Raw genomic sequence first — 25947 nt, 5'->3', positions numbered from 1 at the left:
CCTTAAAACATAAGGTATAGAAGTCATAACAAAAACGTGGGCATTTTATGCATGTAAAAATTAAAACTTTCACATAAGAAAAGATACCATAAATAATATTTTAAAAAGCAAACAGGCGTTGGGAAAGTATTTGCAACGTATGTGACAAATGAGGGGTTTATATCATTTATTATATTGAGTATTCTTACAAATTTGATAACAGTAGGAAAACGGGCAAAGGATAGACACAAGAATTTTCAAAGGAGTATATGCACATGGCCAATAAACATATTTTTTAAATTCTTTAAATATCTTGGAGTAAAATTAAATACATATTTCACATAGTAGATTGGCAAAAATTGAGAAAGTAGTAATGTATTTATGTGGTTAAAAAAATAGAAACCACTTGAATGTCTAGCAACAGGAGAATGATTTAATAAATATGACATATATATGTATAGTATGGAATATTATGCACTTATTTTTCTAAATATATTTTTTATGCATTGATGGAGTTCTAAGTAAAAAGCAAATTGCAGAATCGTGTATGCGTGATACCATTTTTATAAAACAAACCCAAACTAATTGTCTTTAGCAACCTCTATATTGGTATATGTGAGTATAAAAAAAGAATGGAAGGATACTCAGCAGACCTCAATATTAATTACTTCAGTAAAGGAGACAGATTGGGAAAGGGGATTTATTAAACTGTTCCTTGTATATGTCTGTATTATTTAATTTTTTAGAGCAAGCATGTATTTCTTTTGTGTTAAAAAAAACAACTAAGCGATCTGCACTTCTAGCTATGGTTTGATGATAACAGAGCTACCAAGGCAGTAAGGACTCGAAGCATTAAAAAACCAGAGGAAAGGAAAGCATTGACAAGTGAGCTGAAATTCTCTAGTGCATTACTCCTCGAAGCACCTGCAGACCCATAAACTCTGGTCTACTGAAAAGCTAAGCGGAACATAGCAACTAAAAGATGGAGATATTAAGTAGAATTTTGAGCAGGCTAATCTACGTGGAGACAAAAAAATTGGGATTGTGGCTCACCATGGAGGTGAGCCTTGGGAAACAGAGGTGACCAGAAATAAACCACTGCTGCAACAGCAGGGAACAGTCTCAAATAAACTCACATGCAGACAAGATTAAGATAATTCATCTCTATCCTAAAAGCCTACCCAAATCAAAAGTAATTCCCTCTAAAAAAGCTAATATTATACAGAGACTCAAATTGTACACTCAAAATGTGTACGATTCTTCATACATAATGTTAGTATTCAGTCCAAAAAAAACCCCCAAACCCAACACCAGGCATTCCCAGAAACAAGAAAAACGGGGGGGGGGGGGGGGGGGGAGGGAAGGAGAGACAGAAAGAGAGAGAGGGAGAGAGAGAATGGGAGGGGGAGGGGAGGAGAGAAGGAGGAGGAGGAGGAGGAGGAGGGAGGGAAGAAGGACGGAGAACAAGATCTAGAAATAGACCTACAGGAGATCTAGATTTTGGAGGTATCATATCCAGACTGGAAGAGAGCCGTGATCAATAGATAGTAAGATGGCAATTTTCAGCAAAAACCTGGAATCTACTAAAAAAAGAGCAGATGGAAATTAGTGAACTGAAAGGTCGGTATAAAATACCTACACTAAAACATAGAGATGAAAAAGAAGAGAAAACCCAGACAAGGGCATAAAAGAAATGTGGGGCATACTAACACAGTTGAACATCCCTGTAATTGGGGTTCTAAAAGAAGAGGAGACAGACAACAGGACAGAAATATTATTTAAAAGTATAATTACTACAACATTTCCAAAATCACTTAAGGACATTAGTGACATGTTCAAGAATTTCTATAAGGGGCGGCCGGGGTGGCTCAACTGGTTAAGCATCAGACTCTCGATCTCAGCTCAGGTTTTGATCTCAGGGTCGTGCACTTAAGCCCCGTGTTGGGCTCCACGCCCCCATTATTGTAACTTGTGGCTAGAAAATAAGGTGTAAGTGTCTAGGGGAGAGGGCAAAGAGAATGCTTTAATACTGACATGCTATTCTTAAAAAAAGAAAAAAAAGAATTTCTATAAATTCCAAATAAGATGAACTCAATGAAAGCCATACCTAGGCACATAATAATAATAATAAATAAAACTGATAAGAACCAAAGGCAGAGACAAATTTAAGAGCAACAAAGCAAGCAGATCCATTAGCTGCTAAAGAGCAGCAATAAACTGACAACTGACTTTTCAACTGCCTAATTTATATTAAATTTAATAAAGCATGGGTACATGTTGTAACCTCCAGGCCAGGGATTAGCAAAATTTTCTATAAAAGGCCGGATGGTAACTATTGCCCGCCTTACGGGTCATGCAGCCTCGGTGGCCCCCACTCTGCCCTGCTGTCCTGGAGCAAAGCTGTCGTAGACAGTACATAAACAAACAGGCCTGTGTTCCAATAAACTTACACTTGCAAGACAGGCCACAGGCCCGATTTGGCCCACAGGCCATAGATCGCTAACCCCTGCTCTGGGATAATCATTTAAAAAGGAGTAGAAGAGTGTGTAACTAGCTCTACACATTCCCCCTAGGTGCTCTCATCCGTTCCTAGGGCCTCAGTGACCACCTGTGTGCTCCCAAATCTGTGTCCAGCCAATCCTGCCTCGGAAGCTTCAGATCCATCTCTAACCACCTCTGAGATTTCCTATTTGAACATCCTACAGGTTCATCAGGTGCAAAATGACACCTTCCTCCTTGCTCTCCGAACGTGTTTTCCCTTTCATATTTCCTAAGCCCGTGCTGCCCTCCATCTAGTTTCTCAGGCCAGACACTGGAAATCATACTTAGACACCCCTTCTCCATCACCTGTTAGTCAATCAGCAAACGAGGCCTACCTATTCCACCATGGAAATATTTTCTCTCCAACGACTCACAGTCTAGTAATAAAACCTTCACAAACAAATGTAGAAATTATGTAAGAGGTAAAAGGATGTGTTGCTGGATATTAGATGAGGTGCTTATCGCTTCTTAAGAAGATTGCTAAATATCCAGGAAATTATTGTAACCGATGGCTAGAAAAGAAGGTGTAAGTGTCTGGGGGAGAGGGCAAAGAGAATGCTTTAATACTGACAAGCTATTCTTTTTATTCCACGCCAGCTGTTGCCCACCTGCCACTGGCAGAAACAGAGTCCAAGAGCAGCCCTTTCCACCTGGCTGATGCTTCCCACAGACATTTAGGGAGGCCCATTTGGGATGGAAGAACACAGCAAGAAAGAGAGAAACTTCAAAGGCATGAAAATCAGGGGCTCCTCTTAAAGAGACCTGTTCTCCTGCTTAGAAGATGAACAAAGTTCTTCTATCCCTTTGAGTATTCTCAAGGTCATGGTGCACTGGGAGGGAAAAGAGAAGTTGTGAACACCAAACTGAGACCAAGGAACCTGGATGAATAGGGATCCTCATGACCAAGAACACTCTATATGGTTCTATGAAAAGACAAATTTGTGAGAAACATCAGACAAGGACATTACAAGAACAGAAAATTGCAGACCGATCTCTACCATGAATATAGATACAGAAATCCTTAACAAATTGTAAGCAAACCAAATCTAATAATACACATAAAAGGATAGTACATCACAACCAAATACCTTTATTTCAGACATGTAAAGTTGGTTTAACATTAGCAAATGAGTCCATAGGGGCACCTGGGTTGGCTCAGTCAGTTAAGCGTATGACTCCTGATTTTGGCTCAGGTCATGATCTCAGTCAGGGTCATGGGATCCAGCCCTTTGTCAGGCTCCGTGTGGAGTCTGCTCTCTACTCCGGATTCTCTCTCTCTCCCTCTCCCTCTGCCCCTCCCCCCATCCGCGTGTGCGCACACACTCTCTCTCTCCCTCTCTCTCAAAATAAATAAATAAATAAATAAAATCTTTTTAAAAAAAGAAAATGAGTCCATATAATTTACCACTTTAACAGATCAAGGAAAATTTTCATACAATCATCTCAATAGATGTAAAGAAAGCATTAGATAACATTCAATGCAAGTTTATGATTTTTCAAAAAACTTTAAGAAACTAGGAATTGAAGGTAACTTCCTTAATATCATAAAGATTTTCTACGAAGAACATATATCAAACCTCATATTTAATGGGAAAATATTGAAACCATTTCCATTAAGATAAAGAAAAAAAAAAAACAGAGAGATTCCCACTATGTCCACTTCTATTTACCATTGTATCTGATATCTTAGCCAGTGCAGAAATGAAAGATTTGAAAGGAAGAAATCTGTAAACATGACTATGTATAAGGAAAATGAGTAAAAAGGCAAAATCTACAACTATGAGAACTAAAAATTTTAGCGCTGTCACTGTATACAAAGTACACAAAAATCAGTTGTGTTTTATTTCCTGTAAAAACAATTTAACATAGGGGCGCCTGGGTGGCTAGGTTGGTTAAGCAACTGCCTTTGGCTCAAGGCATGATCCCGGGGTCCTGGGATCGAGTCCCGCATCGGGCTCCCCCTGCTCTGTGGGGAGCCTATTTCTCCCTCTGCCTCTGCCTGCCACTCCCCCGCTTATGCTCTCTCTCTCTCTCTCTGTCAAATAAATAAATAAAATCTTTAAAAAAAAATTTAGCATAAAATTTTGTTTAACAACAAATTTTTGTTTAACAACAAAATGAGAACAATACCACTTACTTGGTATCAAAAAACCTAAATACCTAGGAATAAATCTAAAGAAATATGTGTGAGACCAATACATTGAAAATGTTAGAACATTACTGGGAGAATTTAAAGATGACCTAAAGAAATAGATAGCCCATGTCCATGGGTCAAATGACTCAATATTATAAAGTTGTCAATTCTCTTTATTTTTTTATTTTTTATTTTTTTTTTTTAAGATTTTATTTATTTATTTGACAGAGAGAGAGCGAGAGCAGGAACACAAGCAGGGGGAGTGGGAGAGGGAGAAGCAGGCTTCCCGCCAAGCAGGGAGCCCGATGTGGGACTCGATCCCAGGACCCTGGGATCATGACCTGAGCCGAAGGCAGACGCTTAACGACTGAGCCACCCAGGCGCCCTGTCAATTCTCTTTAAATTGATCTATAGATTCAGTGCCATCTTAATATTCCAGCAAGCATTTTTTGTGAAAACTGACGAACTGATTCTAAAATTTATATGTAATTGCAAAGGGCCAAGAATAACCAAGATATTCATGAAAAGAACAAAGCAAAAACACTCACTGCACTAAATATCAAGATTTCCAACCTACAGCAATTAAGACATATGTGAATAAAAGAATAGAAAAATAAACCAATAAAACCAACTAGAGAGTCAGACCCAATACATACACAATAACAGACAAACACATAAACAGACCCAATACATACACAAATACTTGGTTTGTAACAAAGGGTGATGCTGCAGGGGAAATGATCTCTTTTCAACAAATTGTACTGGGTCATCTGTATGTCCATATGGAAAAAAATGGAATTTCATCCCTTCTTCACATTAAATAAAAAGGTAATTCTACAGACCTATAAATACAGAGAACAAACGATGGTTGCTAGAGCGAAGGGCAGTGGGTGGGGGGATGGACAAAAATAGGTGAGGAAGAATGGGAGATGCAAGCTTCCAGTTATGGAATGAATAAGTCACGGGAATAAAAGACACAGCACGGGGAATATAGTCAATGATAACGTAATAGCATTGTATGGTGACAGATGGCAGCTACCCTGGTGGTGAACATAGCATAACATATAGAGAAGTTGAATCACTACGTTGTACACCTGAAACTAATGTAACATTGTATGTCAAATATACTAAAATAAAAACATATAAAAAATAAAATTCTAGAAGAATTATAGATCTAAATTTGAAACATAAAAATAAGAATTCTAGAAGATAACACAGAAAAATATCTTGATGGCCTTGGATAGACAAAGGATTGTAGAGCACTTAGGATAAAGAAAAAAAGACAAATGTGCTATATTAAAACTAAAAAATTTTATTCATCAAAAGACACAATTAAGAGAATGAAAAGGCAAGCCACAGACTGGGAGGAGACAGCTGCAACGCATGCAATGACAGAGGACTCGTATCCAGAATATGTAAAGAACCCTCACATGGTCAATAAGAAAAAGACAGACAACCCTCTAGAAAAATAAGCAACAGACTTGACTGGACACTTAACAAAAGAGGATATCCAAAGGGGAATACATATAGGAAAAAGTTCCCACTTCACAGTCACTAGGAAAATGTAAATGAAAGCCACAATTAAATACACACCCACCAGCATGGCTAAAATTAAATAGATTGATAATACTCAGCACTGCCAACAATGTGATGCAACAATGCTGGGAGGGGAAGGTGTCATTGGTACCACCAACTGAAGACTATCATTATCAATTAAAGCTGCATAGTCACATGCCTCACGAGCCAGCAAGTCCATCCCGAGGTACAGACCCAAGAGAAGCGAGTACATATGTGAACCAAAACACATGCATGCAAATGTTCACAGCAGCATTATTCAAAATAGTAAAAAAAAAAATAACTGGAAACAACTTAGACGTCAATCATGAACAGAATAAAAAATTAAATTGTGGCGTATGCACCCAGTGGAAACACTACAGCAAAGAAAAGCAACAAACTGCTGCTACACACACTTTGGATAAACCTTACAGACACGCTGTGAGCAGACACAATAGTACATTTTATGCTTCCGTTTATACAAAGGTCAAAAATCACATAAAACTCAGGTAGCGGTTCGGAAGTCAGGAGAGCAGCTACCTTTGAAGAGGAGGAGGACGTGTCTGGTACCTGAGGGGTACCTGGGACATTAGTCATACTTACTGTTCTGGGTGATGATTCAATGAAATATAATCACATTGTGAAAATTCTTTGAGCTTATACTAATGACTTGTGCACTTGTCTGTATGTGTGCTCTACTTCGATAGGCAATTTTAATAAAGGAAAAATAGAAAAATAATTAAGTGAAAAATTTTGGAAATACAAATTATAAGAAGGTTAAGAATTATATGGGCACCTGGGTGACTCAGTCGATTAAGCGTCCGACTCTTGGTTTCGGCTCACGTCATGATCACAGGGTCCTGGGATGGAGCCCCGTGTCAGGCTCCGGGCTCAGCTCCGAGTCTGCTTGAGATTCTCTCTTTCTAAAATAAATAAATAAATCTTAAGAAAAAAACAATTCTATAACCCATAGGGAAGAATTATGTCTTACTAAACTACCCTACTATCAAACATTCCTTGTGAAACTTCTCTCTCTCTTCCAGAGCTGCTCCAGAGCTTACTTTAAGCTTCAGCTTGATGGTCTGCTTCTGCCTCTCCTCAACTGCTGTCAGATTTTATAGTCCCAGGGCCCTGGAAGGCTGGCACCTGGGTACAGCGATGCCTGTGACAAGCGGAGCTAAAGGCGGCAGGGGCAGGCAGGGCTGCTCCTGGTGAAGTGCTTGAGGCCCCACGTCTGGAGAGGCACCAACTTGTGCAGCCCTGGGGCGTAATGGTAAATAATGGGGCCTAACAAAGAAGAAACCACGTGGAGGGCTCTCCATATTCACCCCATCTGCCCTATTGTGCTCCCAGCCTCTGGAGAAAGAAGGGCATTACCTGCTCTTGTCTGGGTGACCTCATGGGAGTGACTTCTCCCACTTGAGGTTTCTTCTTCTCCAGATGAAGGGATGCTATGCACCTCCCAACGTGGACGTGAGGTCTAAATAACATAATTTTTCCTGAACACGTCTGGCATACTCCTTAGGAGTCTTGGAGTTTGCTGTTCTGGAACCTTCTTCCCTCAAGCATCATCATGGCTCCCTCCCCCTCCTCCTTTGAGTGCTCACTCAACTGCCTCTTTGTCATTGAAGCTTCCAGGACAAACTCCCCAACTCTCTTCAATTAAAAAGCCTAAGGATTTCCCCTCCCTCCCTTGGCAACCCCTTACCCTTCTCCTCTGCTTTATTGTTTCTCCACAGCCCCATGTATTTTGTTCATTCATGTTTATCATCTGTCTCTTCCTCTAGAATGTAGGTGCTATGAAGGCAGGGATTTTACCTTCATTGTCTGTAGCTGTGTCCCCAGCACTCAGAATCGTGCCTGGCGCATAGAAGGTGTTCCACAAACACCTAAAGAGCGAAGTAACACACATAAAAGGGCACAGCACCGTGTGACAGCAGGCTTCCAGTAAAACCTGGTTTCCTTCCTTTTTGTTAAATTCCAAAATCCGGATTGTTTCAAGGTTCCAAATAATCTGAAGGAACTCCTTGAAGTTGGAAGAGAGCAAACCTTCAGAGAATCAGCCAGAATACTCGGATTCTGTAGGAGTCTGCTCTGGCCGCCATAACAAAATACCACAGACTGGGTGGCTCAAGCGACAGAAATTTATTTCCTCACAGGCTGGAGGCTAGAAGTCAAAGATCAAGGTGTCAGAAGGTTTGATTTCTTCCGAAGCCTCTCTCCTCGGCCTGCGGATGGCTGCCTCCTTGGTGTGTCTTCACATGTCTTCCCGCTGCCTACCTTTGTCCTCGTCCTTTCCTTATAAGAACACCAGTCATTTGATTAGGGCCCACCCTAATGACCTCATCTAACTCAATTATCTCTTGGCCCTCACATTCTGAAGTACAGGAGGTTACCATTTCAACCTACGCGTTTGGGGGTAGGGGGTCCCAGTGCAGCCCGTAACAGACTCCAACCAGTCTTTGCTGCGTGAGCTCTGTGATTGGGTTGAATCCCCCCACTTCTCTGGCCTCAGTGTCCTCCTAACTTGAAAATGAAGTCTGCGGGTCTTGCTCCTGCTGCTGACAACAAATAGCCTGCTTGCTGGCTCTCCTGTGATCTCCTTGAGTCTGACCACAACCAGAAATTAGGGAATAAACAGTGGCAGAAACTGAAGGCACACTGTCATCAGAATTACTGTTGTTGTTGTTGTTGTTTTAAACCCTGTATGCATGTAGTAGAGAAGGGAAAAAAGTGGGACTCCGTCCAGTGTTCAGAGGAGAGGGTTGCAGAGCTTCCAGTGGGAGGCAAGCAGGGTAAGGGGGGAGAAAGAGTGAATTAACATACATTTGAGAATTACTCTGTATCAGAAACTGTAATCTCAGGGAACCCTCACACCAACCCCACGAGTGGATGTTACTGTTGTTACTATTTTTTCTTCCATACTACTGGTGAGGACACAGAGGCTCAGAACGCAGAACTGGGTCTGGTTCTTACAGCCTGCCCAGAAGTCAGATAACCCTCGCCAGTCACCCTGCCTCTAGCAGTGGTTGAATGTGCTGAGCTGCTCCCCTCCCCTCCCACCTTCCTGCCTGGCCACACCCTGCTACAGGTGAGAAGAAGATGAAGCGCCTGTCAGTTTTGGGTAGTTCTAGAAAAAGGACAAAACCAATTCTGTGTGTACTGTCACTGTTGTTGTTTTAGTGAATGGGTAATGGTCCTTGAAGAAATAGCAAGAGCTATAAATAGACACAAAGAAGAAAATTCTAGAAAAAGCAAAACGAATCTACAGTGACAGAAAGCAGATCAATGGTTGCTTGAGGGGAGGAGGGATAACTGCCAAGGGGCTAGGAACCTTTGAGGGGAGACGTACATGTTCTGTATCTTGATTGTGGTTGTTATGCTTGTGTGTGCTACTGTCAAAACCCATCAACCTGTACACTTAAAACAGGTGAATTTTAGGGGCCCCTGGGTGGCTCAGTTGTTAAGCGTCTGCCTTCTGCTCAGGTCATGATCCCAGGGTCCTGGGATCGAGCCCCGCATCGGGCTCCCTGCTCCGCGGGAAGCCTGCTTCTCCCTCTCCCACTCCCCCTGCTTGTGTTCCTGCTCTCACTATCTCTCTCTCTGTGTCAAATAAATAAATAAAATCTTTAAAAAAAAAAAAAAAAAGAGGTGAATTTTATTGTATATAGATTATGCCTCAATAAAGTTGATTTCAACAGAAAAATAAATCACTAGGAATCCCACCACCCAAAGATAACTACCATTAGCATTTTGGTGTTTTTATGCTACTAGGACATGCACACACACACACACACACACACACACACTGAGTGTCACATTCTATGTTTTGTTTTTTCTTCTCTCTCAATAATATACCATGCAACCTTTCCATGTCAATACATGGAATGCTGCACCAGCATTTTTATAGTGGTAGAATACACCATTATGTCATGTAACACAATCTACTCAGCCAATTCTGTTTGAAAATTAAGATGTTTCTAATTTTTTGCTATTATAAACACTACCAAGAATATTTTTGTAACTAAGTATTTGAGCACATTCTTAATTATTGCCATAGAATAAATTTCTACCAGTAAAATTACTGAGTCAAAAGAGGTTCATATTTTTTAAGGAATTTGATATATCTTTCAAAAGTGACCTTCCTAAAAGCGATACCAATTTATGCACCCACCAGCCATCTCTTGGTCTTGACTATAGACCAATCAGCCTTGTGGATCTCCATGGAAACAGATACAAGGAAAATCCCACCAATGACATATCCTGAAATCCCAAACTTTAGAAGTTATTGAAATCTTACAGATTCAGTGTTTCGGCCCTAACCTTAACTGAACTCAAGGGCCATGAAGGTTCAGGGGTCTGAGATCACAAGGCTCAGTTAGGAGCACATCCAAGGACTCAAACTCAGGATGGAAACCACCACATGATTTGCTGAAGGAGCACTGAGTCAAGGGATCAGGAAAGAACTCACATCATCCCAGGCTCAGACGCTTTCTAATTCCTACACCCACCTGTCTCTTCGCACCAAACCTTGTTCCAGAACAGTCCCTCAGGGATCCTGGAAGTTGCACATACGGTTGTGATTATCAGAGAAATTCCAGTTGGTTCCACCTTCTTCCAATCCTTGGTTCTGCTGCTTGTGGCCTTGGGATGGTTCTTTAGCCTCTCCAAGGCTCAGTTTCCTCAACAGGAATGTGGAGTTAGTAATTGTACTTAGCTCACGGAGTTTTATGAGGATGACATGAAATAATACAATCAAATTCATTAGCAAGGCTGCCGGCCCTAAGGAGGTGCTAATCCTTGCTAAGCATTATTCTTCCTTGTTGGCCCCTCAGACCTGCTTCAGGCAACAGAGAGGCCTGAGAGGAACAAGTCCCACCCTTGTGATTCTGCCCCAGAATCCATAGCGGTGCCTCTACAAAGGACCAGCCAGCCACCATGCTCATTTTAGATCTGCCTAATGCCATCGATAAACTAGATGAAACCTCATTCTTAGGGGAGGCCTGCCCACCCCTCATGCCTCCAGGACCATGCCTGACAAATATAGAAGAAATTACAGGCATCTGATTTCAGGCTACGTGTGTACACTTTGTCTGAGCCAAGCCCCAAACCCTAGTTCTGCCGCCGCATCAAAAGACCATCTCTCCTCCAGGCTCCAGGCCCAGAGTACGCAGCAATTTGGGAGGCAGCCCCCTCTTATTTTTAGCCTTAAAAACCCCAAAGCCAACATACCAGCGCTCACCCAAGCGTCTCTCGCAAGCTGTTGTTTGATTTGGGTTGAGAAAATGACAGACTGAGTCCTGCACCAAGAACAGAAGAAAAAAAGAGGGGAAAAAGGGAGTTTTATTTTCCCTCCCCTGCCAACCTCCATCCCCCTCAACTCCTCCCTTAAGCCTGGGTGGACCCTGCCTGGGTAATCGTCCCCTGCTATATTTAAAAAACCACAGATGTGTTGGTGGAGACTTAATTTCGGAATTGCAGGCGGCGTCTCCCGAGGACAAGAGGAAAGCCGGTGCCGCGCGCCCGCCTGGCCGCCCTCCCCGCCCGCCGCCCGGAGCCCCGGACTCCGCGGAATCCAGGTCAGGACGCGCCGCCGTCTCGGGACCGCCGCCGGCCGGGAGGAGCCGGGTGCCGGGCTCCGACGATTGGGTGGGTGGCCGCGGGCGAGGGCTCCCGTCCGCAGGGGGCCCCCGGAGCCTGGGGGCCGCGAGGCGCAGGTCCACTTCCCCGCGGCTGCTCGGGACGCTATCTGAAAATCCCCCCTCGGCGCGCGAGGATAAATATGCGCGGCTTGTCATTCGGTGCGGCTCCCAGGCTCCCAGCTGATAGGGTGACGTTCGGTTGGGAGGCTTGGAGATTGGCTTTTTGATTTGGCTTCTTGCTGCAGCTTAATGGGCAAAGCTCGCGGCTCGCCCAGAAACCAGCCCCTCCGCGCGTCCCCTCCGCGCGGCGAGGCCGACACGTCCCCCGCGGTGACGGCGTGCCAGGCGGAGAGCCGGCGCGCGCCCAGCCCCGGGAAAGCCCCGGCGACGCGGCCGCGAGCCGGGGTCCCTCCGAGCCGCCAGGGCGCGCCGGGCCGCCCGCCTTTCTGCCCCTCCCGGCAGGGATCCCCCCGCTGCCGGCGGCCGGGACTCCGGGCCTCCCCGGGCTCAGTCCCGAGCCCGCGCCCCGGCCCGGGCTCCTCCGGGGGTCCTCGGGAGGGTCTCCCCGCTCCTCCCTAGGCCCCCTGCCCTGGCCGCAGCCCGCGCGTCCCCCTGAAGGCTGCGAGCCCACGAGCCCCGCGGGCGGCGGCGGAGGCCGACTGACATGCCCCGGACGCGGCTGCGGCCGGCGGGCAGCCCGCGGGGGCGATGAGCCGCTGCGGCCGCTGAGCAGCCGGGCGGCCGGGCGTCGCGCACCTTCCTCTCCCCCCCTCACTTGGCCACTCCGCTCGGGAGACCGGGAGGAAACGGTGAGTAATGGGGTGAACCTCCTGCCCCTCCCCCTCAGCGGGCGGCCGAGGCTGGGGGCTTGGGATGCCCCCGGGAGGGTTCCCGCTTGTGAATGCTGGTGTTAATTAAGTTATTTCTCAAGATCGTTCATACGAGCTGTCTTCCTGTGGGTTTAGTGCCTCAAGAGGTGGGGGGAGGGTGCCTCGGAAAGTGAACGTTTTGTCTGCGGAGCTGGGGGGGGGGCATGGTGGCAGAGTGTCTGGGGGGATCGGGGGGGTGCAGCACGAGACGCCGGGGCGTGTGTGTGCGCTGGGGCGGCGGGTGCGCACCGGGGAGACTGAACGCTGCGGCGCGGGCCGGCTGCATGTGTGCATGTGTGCCTGTGTGCCGGCGGGGCCGGGGCGTGCGGTGCTCCCGGGGCTGTGAGTGCCCGCCGGGGTCGGGGGCTAGGAGCCGAGCGCGTTTCCCCGCGGCGCGCGCCCGCGTGCACACACGCACGCGCGCGCCCAACCTCGGGACTCCGCGGCCGCCTGTCGGGAACTGCAGCCCCGGCTCACCGACCCGCCGCGGCCAAGGGGGCGGGGAGAGGCAGGGTTTCTCGCGTCCTGGGCCCTCCGGACCGCGGGGGTCTGGGCGGGCCGCGGCCAGGTGGAGAGAAGGGAGGTGTGTAACTACCCACCCCCGCCACCCTCCCCAACACACACACACGCGCGCGCACACACACACACGCACACACGCACCCAGAGGCCCTCATTCGGAGGCTAGTTCTGCTCTGCAGACCCTGCCTGACCTGCCCCGAGGACCCGAGCCACTGGGAGAGATGAAGAAAGCGATTTGCTCGGGGGGGGGGGGGGGGGGGGGGGGGGGGGGGCAGGGAAGCAGTTTTCGTCTTTATCCATTGAGTTTTCTTTTTAACGGTGGAGGGAGTGCGAGGAGGGGGGGTTGGTTAAATAGAACAAATGCCTTTAATGCAGTGCCATAAATTTACCCGCCGGCTGCCCGCCTCTCTCTCTCTCTCTCTCTCTCTCTCTCCCTCCCTCTCTCCCTCTCTCCCTCCGTCTCTCACTCACTCATCTTTTCTGGCGACTAAAAACCCTGACCGTTTGCTGGTTCAGTCTCCTGGGCAGAGGGTTGAAATCGGGGCGGGTTCTCAGTAAGGCAGGCTGCAGCCGGCAGCGAGGCTCCGAGCTCCGGGGTGGTCGAGAAACACCCGGAACCGAGGGAGTTGTGGGTACGTGATGGGTACGCAGCCGGCCTACCGGTGGGGCACCGAAAGGGAAGCCTCCGGGCCTCTGGCGACCTGGTGACTTGCAGCCGCCTGTGATTAATCTTCCACAGCTGTTGTGCCCCATCCACTTGAGCTGAGCTCTTGTTTACCTCGATTTTCAAATATAGCTGCTGCGCCATGCTCTCCCTGAAATAGGGGATCCGTGCACTCTACAGGGGCGCTGGCCTCCTGCTGGCCCTTCTTTTTAGCGGGCTCGCAAGTTGGAGAGGAACCTGCCTTTTCATGCCTTGAAGTTCCTCACATGGGGATGGTTGCTCCCAGAGCTTAGGGTGCTTGGTGTGGGCTGATCACCCTAGCTTCTCATTGCCACCTACAATTCCTGTCGGCAGTCCCCACACACGCGTCCACTCCCTAGCCCCTTTCTTTAAATAAAATATGGATATTGGGTTGAGAAGAAGCAGATGGAGCCTACAGAACTGAACTTGAAGTCGTTCTTGAACTTAATGGAGATGGAAAGGCTACTCATGCAGTGTTCTGTACTTGGAATGCTTTATTGTTCTTCCAACACCCCTAAACTCCAGCTCCATTCTTGTCTAATGTACTCCTATTCTCCCTCCAGCTCTTAGGTCACTGGTCACTTCCTCAGGGACGCCTGCCATACCATCTCTGACTGGGCCAGAACCTCTATACACTCATAACCTGAGCCTATTATTTTGAAGTAACTTAAAGATGCACATTCAATTTACTTATGTGATTGAGTAATGCTAGTCACACCTTTAGACAGTAAGCTGCAGGAAGGGAGAGAACATAACTGTTGTTTATTCACATTGTATCCGCACGGCCTAGCACTGTGCCTGGCAGAGAGGAGGCAGTCAGTAAATGCTGGATGAAGAATGAACTCGGAGGGCCAAGTGATCCCTCCTCTCCGCCCCCGCTTCTGTGATCCCCACTTTGGCATCCCTTGTACTGCCTTCTATGGCTTCCTGGCCGGAGAAGAGAGAACAGGGTTATCAAACTGACCCTGTAAAAAAACATCTCCTTCCTTTAGGCTCCTTCCTGGGCTGGAACCCTGAAGCTGAGGGAGTGTGCTCTTGCCGCATCCCTGCCCCATCCCTGCCCCATCCCTGTGCCAGGTGACCCCTTGTACAGTCTCTGGGCATATTTGCCGGGATTGTCCCTGGGTAGTGATGGGGGGCATTGTTCCTTGGCCTGAATGGTCCAGTCACTGCTCACAATCTGGATTTGGGGGAATGTGTCCCGCATCTTGGCTTCTCTTTAAGCTACCAAGTTCGTGTAAGAAGAGAGGGTAACCCCTTTTTCACTCAACCTGGTTGTTTTGCCTAGAGGCTCAAATATTTGGTGAGGCTCGACCATATATTGGACTCTAAAAGAAAAAGCATTCATTTATTCATTCAGTCAGCTATTTATTCAATAAATATTCAACAACAGCCTACTCTGCCAGGCATTTGCTAGGTACAGAGGCAAATAAAATAGAATGGTCCTTTTCCTCATAAACATCCATTCATTCCAGCAGGGATAATCAGCTAGTGATTCCTTTCAGTGGAGGCTAAATCTGGAGTACAGTGGAAGCATGTAGGGAGATCACCTCTCTACAGGGAATTCAGGAGGACTTCTAGGGACAGCGAATCCCAGAAAGAAAGGATGGGTAGGGGTTGGCTTTGGTGAAAGCAGGGAGGGGCTGGGGAGAAAGTGTTAGGACAGAAAGGATCCACATGCAAAGGCCTAATGTGGATAAGGCCAATGATTGAAGACAGAGGGTGCAAGTTTGGAGGACTCTAGGGGCCAAACCTTGAAGGGCTTGTACTCCATGCTAAGAATTTTCACTGTTGCCAGCGGGGCGCTTAGGAAGGTTGTTTGCACTGAAGTGCACGGTCAGGTTTGCATTTGAGAAGGTATGCTGAGACTGGAATCTTGGGGGGGGGGGGGTGCTGGGGGGCTGTGGGAGAAGCCCAGGGCATCCTGTGGGTGGCCTGTGAGGGAGGGGTGCAGGTTCCTCTTTCTGTTTTAGCTCTTCTAGGAAGATGTTCCACCATTTTCTTTAATGAGATTGGCTTGTGTTTGGTCGTCCGTGTTTTGAATGGGCGCTCTAAACCCAACAGTAGACAGGGTGTCTCCGGGAAAAGGAAAAGTGCCTCCAGCAGGTGTAAGACACACCTCCTGGCCTCCTGAGCCACAGAGCAAGGTGAACCCCCAAAGATTTGAGATCTCTGAGGACTGGGGAAGTTCTCAAGAAGGAGCCTGGAAGGGTAAGAACGGATTTAGATCCATATCTGGATCCACAGAGACTACTGAGCAGGACATTGAGGTAGGAAGAATCACAGGTGTTTTTATATGTATATGTGTAGTTTTTGATAATACGGAGAGTGAATAAAGGCTAATTCCGGAATCAGGTATTTGGATATGGTAAACAGAATCACGTTTACAAAGGCAACAGCTCTATTTCATCCTGGATGAAATTTACTGCTTTGATACTTGGAATGACAAATAATGCTTTCCTGGTTGTATGGCAGGAGCGCTGGGTCATGTGGGGGCCTGGATCCGGAAGTGGGACTGGAAACTGTAATCCTGCCCTGGCTTCCCCGTGGTAATTTCCTAATCACTTGAGAGGAGAGGATCTCAGGGTCATGCACTGCTGTGCTCGTCCTAGAGAATGAAGCCAAACAGTGTGCACTTGGTCAGCATTCTTCCTTTGCACCCTGGTCTCCCCACTTTGTTCCTCATGCTTCCCTGGTCTCAGAGTAAAAAAGATCTCCCTTCTCCTCCTACACAGGGCCCAGGGGCCAGCCCTGCTCTGTCTTCATTATCCCGCCTTGCGTGCTTTCTCCTCCAGCCCTGGGTCCCCTCCCTCCAACTGTCAGCATGCTCAGCAAGCCCTGGGCTTCAGAGCCCCTTGTCCAACTCCTACCCCTTCACGCTCCCTTTTCATGCAGCTTTTACCTAACTCTTGACCTTTTAAACAGCTGTCTCCGTTTTGTCTCCACTCATTCATTTGTTCAGCCCCATACTTTCCCACTTTTCTCTACCTTCTGCCCAACTATCATCCACTTAGGACTTCTCATTCTCCCGAATGGAATAACTGATTTCTGATCTCTCCCCCTGCCGCCAGGTAAGATTGACTCTTAGCTCCTGAAGACTTTCGCCTCTTGGCTTCCACCACGCTGAGCTCTCCAGGTGGTCCCCCTTCCATCTCCTCTCCAGGAGTCTCTCTCCTCCCGCTGCCCTCTCCTCCACTGCGCCCCGGCAGTCTCCCTCGTGGTTTGTGCTGTGGCCGAAGCCCCTCTGTCACTGTAGCTCTCTATCCCTGGTGTCTTGTTTCCAGCCCCTTGCGCAGTATCTCCGACAAGTTGTCGCCTCAGCTCCTCAAATTGAGTTTCTACTAAACTGACGTCGTCTTTGTCCTTAGGAGCTACTTCTCTTGACTTCCCACTTTCTGTTGATGGTACCAGCCAACTCCAGTCACCCCAGCTCAAAATCCCCAAGTTTCTCTTTGTCTCCTCTGCCTTATCCCTGAATATTGCTAATGTCCATTGAGTCCATCCCCACCTTCTCTGCCCCTACCACCAGCACCTGAGTATATTTGATAACCTTCTACCAAATCGTACTGACAACAGTAATAGTTGCTGTTATAGCAGCAAACATTTGTGCCTTTACCACCTGTGAGCTCCTCGGTTGCAAAGTGCTTTACATTGATTTTCCCATTCAGTCCTTACCATACCCCTACCAAGTAGTTGCTATTATTGTCATACTCTATAAATTAGCTTTCTAACATCTTCCCAGCTTCAACCTCCTGGTCCTTCAATTCATGTTAAGACTGGTACAACGTCCCCCTCCTAAACACATCTGGGCTTGTCACTTTCCTACACGGAAACCCTGAAGGGCCTCCCATGGTGGGCAGCCGCCCACCTGCCTGCATCTCCGTGGCCCGGTTCGCCGCTGCGCGTTGAGGGTCCCGTCTTCCAGGTCCAGTGTGGGCACTGCAGTGAACTTGTCCTTTCCTCTTCTGTGCCTTTGCTCACGGTTTACCTTTCACTGAGAATCCTACCTGTTCTTCAGTGTTCAACTCAAATGCTTCTTCCTGACGGGAGCTTCACTGGAGAGCCGTCCCTTCCTCTGAATTTTGGTAACATGGTATCTGTTTTTCGTGAGGCCCTTAGACTTACTGAAATGTAGTTTTTGCATGTGGCTAGCCACCCCTCTTGGACCAGGTGCTTTTTCTCTCCCACTCTCTGTCACATGATGCCTGAGACACAGTGGGTATTCAGTGAGAAATGAAGGAGTGAATAAATGAATAACCTACCTCACTTTTGAGGTGGGCGAAACAAGGTCAAGAAAGGGGATCTGTACCATTTATCATAAAAGAGGCCAGTGGTGGAGTCAAAAATCAAACTAGGAGCAGGCAGTGTGGTATAACAGAAGAAGCACTGAGCTGCAGAAGTTTATGTTTTAGTTCTTATCTGACGACTGCAGGCAAGACCCACTTCTGCTCTGTGGGCCTCGAACTCCTTATCCATCAGAAAGGGTTACGTTGGATGCGTTGACTTTTAAGCTATCCCCCTGGCCTGACAATTCTGTATTCTGGGAGTCTCGTTCCACACCCTATAGATTGCCTCTTACTGAGAATACTTTTAGTGCTGACAGTATCTTTCATTTCAGAATCTTCCAGCTGCAAGTTGAAGCCCCCGGTATGTCTGTTACCACACTGGGTTTCTAGAGAGCAGCATGGCCAGCCAACTCAATTCTCTGGACGTGTGGCCTACATGGTGCCCCGAGCTGGTTGAGTGCCCTGATGGCCCTAGGCTGGCACTCCTTTCTGGAGTCACCTCCCGCTACCACACTCCAGAGCATTCGCAGAATGATGAGTAGTGCTCTAGACCCCAAATGCTCCAGCTGGTCTAGGCTCAGCTCCCGCACTGCCCCCTTTCCTTTTCTCTCCAGGATGGCTGTATTTGGAGCCATGTAGACTCTGTTGAGAGTCTATGTGGGACTCCTCTGCTCAGCAGCTTTCCAGAGGCTTCCCCTCACGCCACACCAGCGTTCTCTCTCCCCTATGAGACTGGAAGAATCATGTTGAGTCTGTGCCTTCCAGCCGCTCAGGAGGAACTAATGAGGGAGTCACTTTCTAGGGGAATTGTTAGAGGAGTGGGGAGAGCGTGCAGCTGCCCCCAGTCCTCAGAGTCTGCCCCTGGCACCCTCTTGTCGCAGGAGGGCCCAGAGCGCCCTAGAGCTGATTGTGCAAGAGAGCCCCCAGTCGTGGCTCAGAGAGATGACTTTGACTGCTTGCCAGAGCCCCTTTGTTCTCCATTCAGGCAATGATATGATCTAATTCCACATTTCAACATTGGAAAATTAAGAGAAATTAAGTGGCATTAAAATAAATCAGGCTCCTGGAGAATGAGCCGAGGAAAAGGTACAAAAAGCCAGCTAATCACCAGCTTCCCCTTGATAGGTAGGCAACAGGGCAGAGGGATGGCAGCCCTCTGTCTGTGGGTGACCCCAAAAGATAAAGCCCAGGTGGCTTTCTCCGGGGGAATAGGGAGAATAGGGAGGGGCAGGAGCTGTACGCCCTCAGGCTGCCCTGGGCTTCTCACTGCCTTGACCCAGCCCTGGCAGGGGACGTGTTCTCTTGGTCGGTTCTGAAAGGACGCTCCTTCAGGCTTGGTGGAAGGAGACCTCTGGCAGCCCGAGGACCAAGGTTTGGTTCTGGCTCCATTAGTAATTGGCAGAGAGATCCTTGGCATTGAACTGAGCCACACGGTTTCTTCAGCTATAGGAGCATCCTCACAAAAGGATTACATGAGTCCAGGTGAGTGAGGACGGAGGCCTTTGTAAACTGTTGGCGGGCGGTATTGCTTGAGATTTGTTGAATGAAAGATGCGCTCTAAATGTTGCTTGTTATTATGCCACACGCTGTGGGGTAAGGTGCTACTGCGGGGGCCAGGGCACGGAGAGGGAATCGTGTTTAGGAACAGCCTCAGGACTGCTGTCCAAACACTGTATGCTCTTCTTCTTTTGGAGGAAGCAAACAGACTGCTCTGAGGTCAGTGGCTTTAACCATTTACGTCTCTACCCGCCAGCTTCCCAGGAAGTTTGAAGTCCCCCTCACTGGTGCCTCTTTCCCATATTACTTAATCCTGCAGGGGCTGCATTGATCCACTCTGCCAGGCACCAGTCAAGGCCCCGAAAAGACTACGAGCAGGAAGGTGAACCAGAAGGACAGGTTTCCAACTACCATGGGGTTTATAGTCTATGATAAACCAGTAGACAGACAAACAGAAACAATGATGATTTCGGCAAGTGATATGTGCTGTAAAGAAAAGGAATAGCAGTGGGCCAGAGAGTGCTGGTGGGGAGGGCTGGGATCACCTTCAGAGAAGACGAGGGGGAAAGCCTCTGAGAAGCTAGCATCTGAGACCTGAATGAAATGAGAAAGTGACTTCTGGGGATCTTTAGGTTAAGGGGGGTCCAAGCAGAGAGAACAGTAAATGCAAAGGTCCTAGGGCAGGTGCGTGCGTGGTGTGTTCTAGAAACTTCAGAGAATGCCACCTTAGCTAGAGTGGAGTATGTAGGCAGCAAAACAGAGTGGGGGGCGTGAAGGGCAGTAAGTTAGAAGTTGAAGTCAGTAAGGGGGTGAGGAATTCTGCAGGAAGAGGAGGTTGCCAAGGATGGCAGGGTCTGATTTAGATTTTTAAATCTAAATTTTTGGCTGTCTTGTGGAAAGTCGACTACAAGAGAAGGGGCAAGATTGGTAACTATTGCAGGAGTCCAGGCGAGAGATATGATATTGAATCTCCAGTAGCTAGAACAGGCTGTGACACCTAATTGCCACTCAGTACATGTGAGGACACTTCCGGACAGAAGTGAAACCTACACTAGTAAGTGCTGGGCACCTAGTAAGTGCTCGACAAATACTTTTTTCATGAATCAATGAGCAGAATCGGGCTTTCTTGTTGTCACTCTAGGATTTGAGTTCCTCTCAATATTTTGGATCTTTTAAAAATACTTTTAATTATTCTAGCGAGCATTATTTCGGAGGGACAGTGTGTTCATGAGTTCATTTTCTTCTCTGGAAAATGCATGCTCCTTTGAGATAGACATGAGGAATCCAACTCCACCGCCTCTGTGATGCTCTCAGCCCGTGCACATAAATCTCCAAACCCTTTGCTCACCTCTAGATACGGATCTGGTGTGCTTTTCTATGCACAGGTCCACGGCAGGGACCAGACTTGCTTCCTGCCCACATCTCCAGAGCTTACCACAGTCTGGATGATTGAATCAACAGATAGCTATCCCGCTGACTAGAGTGGGGAGCATTTTCCTGCTCTGGTTGAATTCCAGGCCTTCCTGCGCTCTTCCCGGAGAGCCCAGAACCCTCGCTGGCCTCATTTGTTATAGGGTATGTCCCTAACGTGAAACATGTATCTAAGTTAAGCGGGTTTTGTGGATTCCTTGCCTTTGGGCCTGGAGATCCCCGACGCAGGAGGAACTTTGCGGGGCCGGTGGGAGAGCCAATGTGTCTGGTGCGGTTTGGTCCTTGCTGTGCCTCTTCATTCTTCTTTCACCGTCCTCCCCTGTTTTCAGTTGGTCTCCACTGATGTAACTTCCAAAAGAGCTCGCAAATCCACACCTTTGAGCGCAGGCCCACTCTCACTGTGTCTGTCCCGGTTCTGGTCCCGGCGCACTCAGATGCCGGGAGAGCCTCTGGACCCATCTTCCTGCCTCCGGTCTTGCCCTGCTCTCCTTCACTCACCTGGCTTCCCCATGGTCGTCCCGCGAGGTCTCCTATCCAAAGGAAAAATATCAGTCTTCTCCCTCCCGTGATTAAAACACTGCCAGGGGCTCCCAGTTGCCCCCAGAATAATGCTCTAAGTCCTTGGCTGGGGTATACGAGGCCTTTTACGAAGTATTCCTCACTTACCTCTGCAGCTTCTGCCCAGTGCCCTGTCCTTCAGCCATGCTGCTCCCCCTTCTTAAAGCAGACACTGCTCGTTCAGGCTGCCATGCTCGTGAGCATAGGCTTTCTGTTATTTGTCTGAGAGGCACTGACTAACCCCCGGTGAACTCCTGTTCATTCTTCAAATCCTACATGGCCTGGTTCATGAAGCCGGCCCTGACGATTGCAGACAGTGCGAGGCCTGCCTTCCTCTGTGCGCTCTTGGCACATCACACACGCTTCCACATCTAGTACTTGTTTTGTTGTAATTATTTGGTTTTCTGTCACTGTTGTCCAGTGAAGTGGATGCTCCTCAGAGGGGATTATTTTTTGTTCATACTACCCAAACTTGAAAAACCTTGCTCACAGCATCCCTGACAGATGGGATGCTCCATTTGAACACTGCCAAGCGTGGGAGAAATCACTGGATATTATGCCTTCTATTTTTACCCATTTATTCAATGTATCCATTCAGTAAATACATACTGAGTAACTACTATATGCCAGGCACTGAGATAGGCACTGGGCATACAGAAATACCAAACAGATACAAATTCCTACCCTCTAGGAACTTTTAATTGTTTTTTTTTTGAGTGTGCAAAAAAATGAAGCAGGTACAAATCAGAGTAACTTCCTCACCATAATTCTGTGAACGTCAACCTGTGACTGGGTTTCATTCAAATGCAGGCATGCACGAATGAATGAACACATGAACGAACAGACTAAGAGACCATAAGGAAAAGTGTGGACAAGTCAACCTAAGCTCTCGTCACTAGAAAGGAAAATAACTAGAAACCTGTCCTGCTGAAAAATGGATGAGTAGCATCATTTTCCTATGAAAATAAGGGAACTCTGGATCTTTTACATTTCCTTAGTAAAAGTATAAACCAAGCAGACAGCAGGTTTAGGGAGAGACAAAGGGAAAATCTACTTGCATGGGTAGGCATATCCTTGGCAAGGTATGAAAGCGAGAGTCCAGGAGCATGGGACATTTGTCCAGTATGTGGTCCTAGCTCCATTCCTGCCTCCAGCTTGGGGGATGACTTAGCGGCAGCTGTAGATTCGGTAGTGGGAGAGGCAGAACGTAAGTGGGCAAAGCTTCTCCTCTTCCTATCTCTCTGGCCCACTCTCATTGTTTGTGACTCCCTAGATCTGTCAGGGACTTGCAGAGGCCAAAAAATCCTCTGGCTTCCACAGAGTCTGGTAAACCTTACAGTCATAGAATCAATGAGCCTTTGAGTTCATAGAATTTCAGAGGCAGAGAGGATATCAGAGGTCAGGTCGAACCTCTTAGCCCTATCAAGAGAGTTTCACTGAGTGTGACCACTTGTCCTAAAAAATAAAAAAAAATAAAAAAATAAAGCCACCCAATGCTGAATTGAGATCCCTCAGGGAGTTTCCATAAGGGTGTAGAAGACGGACATGTGAACATATAAGCCCAGGTCAGTGTAAAGTGCTTCAGTGGTGGTCAGAGGGTTAGAGGAACAGGAGAGTGAATGAGGCATTTTGAAGGTGGAGGAAGAGGGCATTGTCAGGGGAGGCTTTCCAAAGGAGGTAGAGGTTTCTGGGGCCCTATGTTCTCGACGTAAGTGTTCCAGATTCCTTCCCTACTCTTCCACCTGCCCGTTCATCCCTTGAGGTTGGGAGAGCAGATTTTGGGCAGTTGACATACCAAATTTCATAGCCCGGCTGTGCTCTTTGCTCATCTAGTGGCCTTTGGGTGGGTTATTAATCTTTGAGCCCAAGTCCCCTCATTTCTAACACAGACAATAATATTTGTCTCATTGTGGGGTGCTTAGGTATTAAATAGCGGCCATAAAAGTGCTGAATGCAATGCCGGCCAGAGAGTAGGTATTGATGAATAGATATGATTATTGTTTTTGTTGTCATTTTAAAAATGGTTTATATAAAGCCCAAGGAGACTAAGGCTGTCGCTCCCCTACACAAGAACGGTAAAATGCCATATCACGTACCACTGCAAGATTCTCTATATTATAAAGCCATGCTGCACTGCAGCCGCTGCCCACAGGGCTTGAAGCAACTGTGCAGGGACCAACCCAAGAGCTTAGAGCAGCACCAGGAAAAGATAGGACTTCCCGTGACGTCACTGTAATCAGTGATTCCTGTAATTACTAATTTGTCCCTATCCCTTACCAGAAGATAAACTCTGTCAGGTTGAGGATGTGGCGTCGCTCATTCATGGCCGTACTCCCAACCACTAGCACAGCGCTTGGCCCGGGATGGGCATCCAAAGAGCAGTTGTTTAAAAAATGGATTTGATCCAATGTGCGTTTGGCAACTCCAGAAGGTAGACTCTCCTTGGCTTTTTCTTGGGCCCCATTTTCCTACCATCATCCCTTAACGTACCCTCTTCTGCTCAGAGGGCTCCGTGGGAGTCTGGATTCCGTGCCTGTTTCTCACACTGCTCTGGGCCAAGTTAACTTGAATGTGTCCCTTCAGTTCCTTGTCTTTGGAGAGACAGGCCTGCCTGCAAATCAGAGCATCTTTGTCTCAAAGGACCGATGGAGATCATCCAACCCGACGTGAGTTTTCTGGACGAGGAAGCCAATCCCCTGAGAGGTTCATGGACCCTTTAAATTCTTACAGCTCGTGAAACAAGTTCTTACCTCCTGCTTTCAAATTTGGGGCTCTCTCACTGCCCCAGGCTGCCTTGGAGTACGGAGAGCAGCCAAGCTGGTGATGAGAACGGCACACCCAGACAGGCTCACCCTGTCCTTCCTGGACCCTTGCTCAAAGGGGGCCCCAAGTCCTGGGCACGTACCAAGCCAGTTGGTGACACCAGATGCCCCAGAGTCGGGCTGCCAATACTCAAATACTTCGCTTTCTACTTACTGCGATTTCAGGCAAATTACTTACTCTTTATGAGTTCAAATGAGCTTATCTGTAAAACAGAGCATGATGATAATAGCACCTCCTTCATTCACTATCAAGATACAAAGAGATAATGATGCACAAAATCCAGCATCATTATGTTTTCCTCCTTGGATGCAAGTTCCTGTGGTGACGGTCAAACCACCTAAGCGGCTGAGGTCACCTCTTTCCGACTCTAGAGAGCGAGAGCTCTTGCGCGTCTGAGGAGCACTGCCACAGGGAGGGCTCAGCACGGTCTCTCATCCCTCTAGGGAAGTGCAGGAGAAGATGCCGTGCTCTGGCACTCCGCTGACACGTGGCATCCGGGGCAGCCTGGCTGCACTTAAAACTTGAATGTAAATTGGCTGTGATGTCTGAGCAGGGGCCCAGATTTAGAAGCAGAGCAGGACAACTCTACCCAGGCTGGAGACAGGCCTGGAGCAGTGTTCCCATTGGAGAAAGTGGAGGGCGTAGCAGGAGGGAGAATTTGCTCAGTCTGGCCTGGTGGCACTGTTTTATTAATGATCTGGAAGAGCAGAGGAACAGTGACTTTAATTAAATTTGCCAGTGATATTAAAAGATGTCAGGAGCCACTGCTGAGGACACAGACACCTTGCAGATGGCCCTGGGGGTGTTTGGAAAATAATCCAGGAAAGAGATGAGAAGCCGTGGGCTGAGCTGCAGCATTGGTTCAGGGAGGAGGAACATGATATGGGGACTGAGGGTCACCATATACAGAAATACCTCAGGCCCATCCTCTTTGTCTGTACCTGTTCTGTTTCCAGTAGGAGTCTAACTGATCTTCCTGCTCCGGTCCTGTTCCTCTTACAGCCATCTTAAACCCTTTAGCCAAATGGGTTTTTCTGAAGTACAGATCAGACCATGTCATTCTCCTGTTTAAAAAGGCTATTTTTGGCTTTTCACTGCCCTTTGGATGAAATCCATCTTCTTAGCCTGGCATATAAGACTTGCCATGAATGGAGTCCTCCCTACATGTCCAGTCTTGTGGACACTCATCTTTGTGCCTCCTGCCTCACACTGAATTCCTTGTAATCCCAAGCACACAGCAGGCTTTTCCGTGTCTCCATGTCTTTGCTTGGGCTATCCTCTTTGACTCAAACGTCTGTCTTCCTTCCTTTCCCCTCCCTTTCCTTCCCTTCCCTTCCCCTCTCCTCCCATCTCCCTCCCTCCCTCCTTTCATCCCTCCCACCTTCCTTCCTTCCTTCCTTCCTTCCTTCCTTCCTTCCTTCCTTCCTTC

At 47.6% G+C, this 25947-nt stretch overlaps 1 protein-coding gene and 1 long non-coding RNA gene across 5 annotated transcripts in view; both read left to right on the top strand.

The window, feature by feature from the left end:
- The window catches only part of LOC116633111, a 54139-nt gene extending 50584 nt beyond the window's left edge, over positions 1–3555 (top strand). For both annotated transcript variants that reach the window (XR_004299568.1, XR_004299569.1), the window contains exon 3: positions 3118–3555. This is a non-coding gene — a long non-coding RNA (uncharacterized LOC116633111). The remainder of the gene's footprint in view (positions 1–3117) is intronic.
- Positions 3556–12547: 8992 nt separating this feature from the next.
- SLC8A3 (solute carrier family 8 member A3) overlaps positions 12548–25947 on the top strand; it is a 134178-nt gene continuing 120778 nt past the window's right edge. For all 3 annotated transcript variants that reach the window (XM_032405430.1, XM_032405429.1, XM_032405427.1), the window contains exon 1: positions 12548–12659. The gene's annotated coding sequence lies outside the window, so the exon portion shown is untranslated. The remainder of the gene's footprint in view (positions 12660–25947) is intronic.

The sequence above is a fragment of the Phoca vitulina genome, unplaced genomic scaffold (genome assembly GCF_004348235.1).
Source record: "Phoca vitulina isolate PV1807 unplaced genomic scaffold, GSC_HSeal_1.0 scaffold7, whole genome shotgun sequence".
Classification (NCBI taxonomy): domain Eukaryota; kingdom Metazoa; phylum Chordata; class Mammalia; order Carnivora; family Phocidae; genus Phoca; species Phoca vitulina.
The sequence above is the reverse complement of the archived record's forward strand: the minus strand, read 5'-3'. Positions and strand labels throughout refer to the sequence as shown.